Here is an 8979-nt window from a genome sequence, read left to right on the forward strand (position 1 = left end):
CTTTGCCCTGGCACTCCGTGCCCTGGTGAATGTTGCAAGCCTGGCACGCAATGGCTGCTCCTTGCTGGACGAGACAAAGAGGAAAGCACTTGAGGTGCCCGGTTAATGCTGAAGAGCCATGGTGATCGCAGGCAACAATGGTTGCTCGTGGGCTCCAGTCCGCCTCTCCAAGCGTGCTCCAGTGGCGCAATGGGCCAGCGCACAGTACTTATACAGCAGTGCTAAGCGGAGGGATGCTGAGGGTGTGCGTTCAAGCCTCACCTGGAGCATGGGCTTTTGATCATGCAGTGCCTCCTCTTCCCTTGGGCGGTGCAGCTTTCCAGCAGCGACATCTGTCTCAAGCCAGACATCCCGGGACCTGCCAATACAGACACCTTGGAACACCAGAAGCGCTCGGGGCCGTTCCAGGCTTGACCTGGGCTCTGCCCGCATAGCACTCGGTTTGGGGCCCCGGAGGCAGAGCTGGGCTCTCCTCCCTTCTCTTCCGCAGAGGATCCAGACCCCACTCAGGGCGCAGATGCTAACATTTTCCTTTGCTCTTCAGCATTTGCCCTCCAGGCGGACACTCTCCCAGCACCAGCTGCCCAGCCTCACTGTGGCAGATCCTTCCTAGCCAGCCTTTCCCCCTGCAGCCAGGCCAGGAGGAAGCACTCCTGGCTCTCTACACGCGAGCACTGCGGTGGAGCTGCAGGCAAAAGCTGCTGCCTCACAGCGCCTCTCACTCTGCAGCAGGCAAGGGAGAAAGGCAGCTCTGCCTTTCCAGGGAGGGTTTCTTTCCCACAGCCAGCTTACAGCTTGGCCGGAACAGGACTTAAGACTTCCAGCATGGTGGCATAACCTCAGAAAAGTCACACGCTCCCCCTGAAGAAAAAAAAAAGCGACTTCTTTCTCCCAGGGAAGAGCTACTTGTGTGGGGGGTCTCTATGGCGTGGGATGGCAGTTGCGGGTGGGCTGGGGCTGCAGGCAGTTTGTGTGTGGAGCTGAGAGTGCCCTGACTGCAACACGGAGAGCAAGGGCAAGGGAAAGGAAAGGTGAAAAGCTGGGCACTTTCCAGGCAGAGTCTCTCAGTTCTCAAGCTTGGCCTGGAGAACGGAGACGCTTGACTGCTTTCCCAGAAGCAGGGGTAGCTGTCACGGCAGCCCCCCAGCAGAAGACACTGCACGATCACTAGAAACCAGGAAATCATTTTAGGCACGAGCCCACTGAATGTTTGGAACAGAGAGCACAGAAGAGCTTCCTAGGCCATGGCATCTTTGGAAACAAACCCGTTGGCCCACCCTTGCAGGTGCCTCCCGTGTCTTTTCCAACTCTCCTTTTCACCCGGCGGGCTTTGCAAAACCATTGCTGTGACTCGGATTCCAACCGAGGTTGCTGCGGCCACAACGCAGAGTACTAACCACTATACGATCACAGCTGCCCATGTGATTGCCTTTCCTCCTCGGAAAGGGAGGGATTGCCTTCCCTCCTGCCTCCTGCCCTCCTGCCTTCTGCCCTCCTGCGGAGCAGCCAGAGCTGTCAGGTGATGGCAGGCTAGCAGGGAGAAGTCAGAAAATGCGAGTCTGTGTCCTTGCAGAGCAGCACCCGAACAGCGCAAGCCCTCACTCTCTAGATTCACCTTTTCAGAAGTCTCAGTTCTTGGGGATGGCAAAGAACTGGACTGAAGGAAGTTACGGGGCATGTCCAGGGGCTGGCGATGAGGAAAGGACAACTCTGCAAAGAGCGGCCCCGCGTAGCCAGCTGGACAGAGGGTGGTGTAGGGGGGAAGGCAGGTGCATAGCACAGGGGATAGGAACTGCTCCGTGCCCAGCCCTGGCTCTTTCTGCTCAAGTGTCCCTTCCACCACGCACCCTGGGGTGCAGTGTGAGCCTGTGGGCGCACCTCCACAAAGAGCGACGGTCCTTTCCCCACTTGCTCTGCTCCTGCTGCTGGGCGAGGTCCTGGCGAGAGGTTGCATCTGCAGGAGTGCTGCGCTGGGTGGCGGAGGTGGCTCAGCAGAAGGGAGCTGCTCCTCGCCTGAGCTACGTTGCAGCCATGCCCGGCCCTGGCCGCCATGCACCTCGCTGACCCTGCCCTTCCCTGGCTGACCGGGCTCCAGAGCTTGGCCTCAGACCCGTCTCAGCACTTTGGACTTGGCTGGCAACCACTGCTCTGTGCCTGGCCCTCGTTCCTGACACTCAACCAGCTCTCCCTTCTTGCTCGGGTGCTGAGGGCCTGTGCCCTGCCAGGGAGGTCCCTGCCTCACTGGCCTTGCTATGTCCCTCGCAGCCTGCTTGCCTGCCCTCGGAAAGCAGCCCGCTCCCACTGCTGGCTGCCACCTGCAGCAAGAGCGTGCTCACGTTTCGCACTGTGCTGCAAGGACAGCCGGAAGGGGCATCGGTCCCCTGGCGAGAGGCAATCCAGACTTCCCCCAGCCCAACCCATGCACCAGGACAGGAGTGTTGCAGTCTGGTGGGTATAGGTGAGTGGTGCAAGGAGCTGGATTTTGGCTCCGGTTTCTTGGAGAGGTGGGTTTGAAGCCCGTGCTGTCGGGCTTTGTTGTCTCAGGCTGCTGTGATTTGTGCCCAGCTGTGATTTTCTGCTCAGGGACTTTCCACGGCAGCGGGTCCCTGCCGGCAAGCCCACGTGTGCCGCCAAAAGGAGGCCGTCCCTGGGTGGGCTCGAACCACCAGCCTCTCGGTTAACAGCCGAGCGCGCTCGCCCATTGCGCCACAGAGACCCCCCCCGACCAAGGGCTGTCTCAGTGATGCGCCCGTCTGTGCCATGACACACCTCGGTGCTGAGGGACTGGCAATGCCCCTGATCTTGGGCCATGTCCTTGGAGGGCACGTGCACGCACCACGCGGTGGAGGCGGCTTGAGGAGAGGCCTTTTCTCAGTCTCTTCCAGCATCGCTTTCCCACACGCTGTGCGTCAAGAGAGAGCTGGTGGGTGCAGCTCTCTCCCGTGCCCGCCCGCCTGCTCTGCTCCTGGTGCTGGAGGCAGGACAGTAGCCACGCGCACAGCACTGCTGACCTGGCTGAGGTGGACTCAGGGCAAGGGATTTGCTCCGCTCCCTCTGGCCACCCCTGCCCAGAGCAAGGTGTAGCAGTGGTGCCAGCAGCTGGAGGCTCCTCTCCTGGATGGGCCCTGAGCACCTGGGGTCCACTGCCCATAGGTGCTGAGTGGTGTCTAGGCTTCCTGTGAGCCCCAGCACCATCGGACCCTGTCAGCGCCCTCCGGACCGTTTCTCAGAGACTTCCGGAATAAGAAGAGCTTGGCGCAGGGGTTGCTTCAGAGCAGGCATTTGAGTGAGGCACACGGTGGTTTCCTCTCTGCGTGGGCATCGACTGACCCTGGCAGAGGACAGACTCCCCTCCCAGGGAGCCAGCTGCTCTATGAGCGCAGCAATGTGTGAGCCCTCTTGGCTTGACATGGAAAGACGGGCAGTTTTGTCCCGCAGAGGCACACTTCTGAGAGCTGCAGCTGAATTTAATGCAGGAGGGTGTTTTTGCCAAGCTGTTAGGAGCTATGAAGCTGGACTGGTTGTGTCCTCCTGGCAGCGTGTCGTGACTAGAGCCGGGGCCATCTCAGTAGCACAAAAGGGCATTAGACCGTGCAGAAAGGGCCCCCAGGGCCCCCTTGCCTCAACCACGCTGCCAATAGCTCACGGCGCAAACCTGTGTCCAGCGGTGACCAGCCTCCCCGCCGACCGCCACCTTGCACTCCCTGGGCCTTCCCGCTGCAGGGTGCCCGCTGCCCAGAGGCTCTGGTTGAGGGCCTCGTTCTCAGAAAGAAGGAGGAATGCCTGCAGAGTTGCCTGGGAAGGCTCGGGCTGCCATGGCAATTTGTCTTCCTGACCGGCTGTGGGGGGCTGTGGTTGGAGGGGTTGGTCCCCTGCAGGGCAGGGCTGGTGCCCACCGGTGGGTGCACAGGCAGGCTGGGCCTCTCCTCCCTGGTGGTCTAGTGGTCAGGATTCGGCACTCTCACTGCCGCGGCCTGGGTTCGATTCCCAGCCAGGGAAAGGGTTAGGGTTAGGGCTAACCCTATTGCCACAGCAAGCGAGGCCTTTCACCTGGGGGGGGGGGCAGCGTGGAAGGAAGGGGACCCTATCAGACGCACAGGAGCTCTGAGCAGGCACGAGGAACAGGGCGTTTCCTCTGTTGCAACAACAGCCATCCTGGGCTTGCCTGTGCAGCCAGCTCCAGGGCAGCCCTGTCTTCTGCCAAATCCCCTTGCAGAATACCCTTTCCTTAGGGCTCCTGGGAGGCGCTGGGTGACAGAGAAAAGGTCTCTGGGTCTGCGGGACGTGACTCACCTGCCGCAGGAGCTGCCTTGTCTTTCAGTCCTAAGATCCCTGCACTACCCAGTCCCACAGAGGCAGGAGCAGGCGACTCTGCAGTGAAGCTTTGCTCTGCACATGCCAATGAGAGACCCTTCCCATGCTTCCTGGTGCAGACGGGGCCAGAAGGCCCAGGGAGGAGCTGAAATGGGCTCCTGGGCCCATGGGCAGGGTGTGTGGAGCATTGCTGGTCAGGGCCACTGAGGCCCTCAGGGCCCTGACAGCACCCAGGTGTCGCGTCCTGCTGCTACGCCACAGGGGACTCGCAATAACAACCAGTGCTTAGGCCCTGCTGATAGTCGCAGCCTGAGCCAGCCCTTGGTTCTGTTACGTCCTGGACAACTCCGGTCACTTTGAAAAAAGCCCTGGAAACAAGCCCACCTGCCCCCCACACTCAGCCATGGCACAGGTGTTCCTCAGTGCAGCGAGATGTTGGTGCACAAGGGGTGGCGCTTAACGCTCCCAGACCCGATTTTGCATTCGCACGGCCTTTGGCACGGTTTGGAGACGGTCCTGGCGGACTCTTGGACAGTGCCCGGGGGGAAAGGAAGTAGCCGTTGCTGAGAGCACAGCTCACCGAGGCAGCACACAGGTGCAGCAGTTTGAGCCAAAGGAGGCTGTGACCTCTCGCAAGCTCTAACAGGCTCCAGCGAGCTCTTGTCAGCCATTCCTGAGCACAGGGTGCTTGGAGCTCTAGTTCCACCTAGAGTCGTGATGAGGGAGGGTCAAGCAGCCGTCCAGCAGGTGCCAGCGAGAGACCTGTACCACAAGCGCTGGGCCCAGTACAAGAAAGACATGGCCATGCTGGAGCGAGTCCAGCAAAAGGCCTCGGAGAGGCTTGAGGGATTGAAGCATCCGTCACACGAGCAGAGGCTGAGAGAGCTGGGATTGTTTAGGCGGGAGACGCAAAGGCCCAGAGGGGCTCTTGTCAGTGTGTCTAAATACGTGATGGGGGGAGTAAAGAAGACGGAGCCAGACTCTTCTCAGTGGTGCCCAGTGAAAGGAGGCGAGGCAGTGGGCACAAACTGACATACCAGAAATCTCCCTTAAGCACAAGAAAAATCTGTTTTCCTGATCGAACGCTGGCACCAGTTGCCCAGAGAGGCTGTGGTATACCTAACCAGCACAAGCCCTTGCTTTGCGGAGGCCGAAGAGTGCCGCCAGAGCCCTCCTCTTTATTCCTTCCTTCCTTTATCCCTTCCTTCCTTCCTTCAGGGCAGAGCTCAGCACAGCCCCTGCGGCCAGCAATGGTAGCGCAGCGTCCCCATCTGGGACCACCACACTGGTGAGGCCCCCACCCCCGCCCCCGCCATGGCTCTCGCTGCGCCATGGCGTGGGGTGGGGCAGCACCCCAAAACAGCCAGCGCAGCTGCCCTTGGCTGAGGTGGGCAAAGCCTGGCAGGGCCTGGGGGAGGGTGTCGCGGGAGGCCTGGCAGCCTCTTGGTGACGCGGGCTGGGGGGGTGGTCACAGTGGGACATGCCGCATCACAGCCACAGCTCCCCTCCCGCCACGGGGCCCCCGACCCCTCCCTGCCCTTCCCTGCGAGGCCTGGGCAAGCCCAGCTGCTGGGGCTGCTCTCGCCACCGCTCTTCTCTGGAGGAGCTGCTTTGCAGCGCAACGAGAGGGCGAAGGCAGGCCACGCAACACTGCTGGAGCCTGCCTGTGGAAGTGCCGAGGAGGAGAAGTTTCCTCCTCACCCTCCTGCTACAGGGCCTCATTGAGCGTGAGGGGGCGCAAAGATGGAGAACCTGTGGCCAGACGTGTTTCCAACGCTCAGGAATCTCAGCCGCTGCGGTAAGGCTTGCAGGAGGTATTTCCTGACTGCTGTAGAGCATATCAGCTAGGAGAAGAGCTATGGAAAGGCTGGGCTCTGTGGGGCAGGGCTGGACAGGGCTAGCGGGTGCCACGAGAGACCAGTCTGCACGTCCCTTGGTGGCCCAGCGGTGAGTTTGGCAGCCGGGACTCCTGCAGGGGAGACACCTGGGGCTGCCCTGAGCCTGGGCGACTCCTGTGGGCACGGCACCGTCCTCTCACTGGTGTGGAAATCTAGTCCCCGTTTCCCGAGCGGGCGGGTATGCCTTTCAGGCATGCCCACCTGAAAGGACAGGAGCCTCGCTTAGAAGTGGGCAGAGGTGTCCTCGCAGCTCAGCTCTGCAGCTCCCGCCACGTGGAGCACCTTGCGTGTTTGGAATTGGGGTGGCGGTATGTTTCGTCTCACCTGCACCGGTCACCTCCTTGGTGAGCAGGGTGCTGAATGGTTGTGCGCTTGCTGACTTGGATTTTTCCCTTGCTTTCCAGCGATTGTTACCATTTGGGACAGCGTCTCTGAATACATTCTAGAGCACTTGGCAGAGAACAAGGTGGGTCTTGTGGCTCGGTCCTCCCCTCCTGAAACGCTGACGGTTTGCCTTGTCCTGGCACCCCTGTGCCACGGAGTGCCGTCGCTTCCCTCCCCTGAAAAGAGAAAGCGCGCCCCCGCAGGACACTGTCCTGGACAAATGTGCCACAGAGCAGCTTCTCTGGCACCGGCGGCAACAACGGAAGTCCCGATAAAGCAGAAGAGAGTGCTGGGCACTTTCTGGGCCTTCTCCCTTCTCCAGTGCCAGCATGGAAAAACCAAAGCCTGGCCCCTGTTCCAGGGTTGGTCCCTGCCGTTGGAAACCCCTCCGAGTGTAGGTAGGGGAGGAATGTTGGCTCTGCTGTTGCTTTCCCAAAGAGATTTGGGGGGGGGCGAGCCGAGGAGCAAGAGGGAAGAAAGGTCTGGAGTGTGTGCTTTCCCTAGTGCCCCATCTTGCCCTTTGCATGCTAGGGGTGGGCAGGGCCCAGGGCAGCATCCCCACGCTCGGGCAAGCCCTCGGTCAGTTTTTCGTCTCCAGGCTGCTTATGCTTGCTCCTTCTCTCCCGCTGCTGCTCTCAGGGTGTCAAGGTATTAGGAGTGGGGATATTCTATGTCCTTAAACACTACGAGTGCTCCGTGAACGGTGAGCTTTCGATTGTTCGGAGACCCATGTTCCATATATCGGAGGTTGTTGCCAAGGAATACCAGGCCAGGTGCGCTCAAGAAGATGTTCCTGGTAAGAAGACACGTTAAAACCTTTGCCTGCCCTTGCGCCGAGCTTGAGGCGCATGCAAACTGCTCTGAAGACATGACTGAATGCCTCCGGCTGGCCTGAGAACAACTTCAGCTTGTTCAAGCTGCAGAGGCCAGCCAGGAGCAACTGCTCAGAAAGGCTCCCTGGGTGTCCTTTCCTGGTAATATGCCTTCAGCCGGGTGCGTGGGAGGGATAGGACGCTGGCCCCAAAAGCGGAGACATTTGCTGACTACGAGGCGGTGGGGGTGGGGGTGGGGGTCGGGGTGGGGGGTAGAAGAACCCTGTGGGCTGCTGTGCCGTCCTTGCACTTTGCTTCTTCCTTGCGTCTACTGACATGGCATAGGCTTAGCCCGAGGGCACTGACTGCGGGCACAGTCACAATGGCCTGGCACCGCGCACTTTCTCATGGGACCTGCACCCGTCTGCCCTACTTGTCCTGCCCTCCGGTAAAGTGGTCCTACCAAATGGTTAGTTTCCCTTTTTTATTCCTGCACTGGCAAAATCACTGCTGCCCCCTGAGCACCTCAGTTTGCAGGCTGCTCTGACTCTTCCCGGAAGGGACTCCATAAACCGCTCCTAGGCGCTGTAGCAGAGGATTCAAGAGCCTGCTCTGAGGCAGCGCTGTCTTGCCAGAAAGTGTTGTCGCCTTGTGATTGGAGCCCGCTGCCCTGCTGCAGAGGTGCCTTTGTTCCTCCTTTGCTGCTGTCTAGGTGACGTAAGAATCGTCCCTCTGAGGTACGAGGATCTACCCGTGTGCGCCCACATGCCTTTTACAACGGTGCAGTGCTGCATACAGGAGACCGTGATGGCGTTCTTTCGGGCCATCTCAAAAAGACAGACCGTGGACTTTGTCTTCAAGGCCATTGGCATTCTCTCCGTACGAGACCAGGAAGTGACCATGAGATTTTACGATGACTTCCTCCTCACCGTGGATGGCACTGGAAAGCTGCTAGCAGCTCTGCTCGGGGTAAGTCGAGCACTTCCCCGTGCTACGCCTACTTCTTCTGGACAGCTGTCAAAGGACGACTGAACCGATCTCTGTTGGCCTGCCAGGACCTTCCCGGCCAGCGGGGCAGCCACGGTCTCCAGCCACGCCAACTCTCTCTAGCGTCCTTCTCCCGTACGCAGTGGTCTGGGCGACAGAGGCGAACGTAGGACGAGCTGCCCCGCGTTAGGCCAAGGCTCTGGCTGGCCCAGCATCCCACTCTCTGTGCTAGAAATGATAATGGCGAGGCTTTTACGGGCTCAAAAGCAGGCAGTTTCTGGGGAAAGAGTCTACAACGCAGGCAGGTATCTGTGGCACTTCGCCTCGCAGAAAGCCATGGTTGAGTGCTGGGCCGTCTGCACTGACCAGCCCTTCCCAGTGTCCCTGGCGTCCCACTGCCATGAACGGCTCTTTTCTGCCCCAGGCCTGCGTTCACGCTCTGCTTGGGATGGTCACCCTGTCCCAGCCTGTCTCCTCATCCCAGCCCAATGCCCTTCCCCAGCTCTCTCGTGTGGCACTCCCGGTTCTTACCCACTGGGCAAAGGCAAAGCAAGGGCTGGGTCTCTCTCGCTCCTCTTCCACGC

At 60.2% G+C, this 8979-nt stretch overlaps 1 non-coding gene across 1 annotated transcript; it reads right to left on the bottom strand.

Moving 5' to 3' along the window:
- Positions 1 to 2642: 2642 nt before the first annotated feature.
- Positions 2643 to 2716, bottom strand: TRNAN-GUU (transfer RNA asparagine (anticodon GUU)). Its single transcript has one exon. It is a non-coding gene; the product is annotated as a tRNA-Asn (tRNA).
- Between the last annotated feature and the right edge of the window lie 6263 nt (positions 2717 to 8979).

Source organism: Struthio camelus, chromosome 10 (assembly GCF_040807025.1).
Source record: "Struthio camelus isolate bStrCam1 chromosome 10, bStrCam1.hap1, whole genome shotgun sequence".
Classification (NCBI taxonomy): domain Eukaryota; kingdom Metazoa; phylum Chordata; class Aves; order Struthioniformes; family Struthionidae; genus Struthio; species Struthio camelus.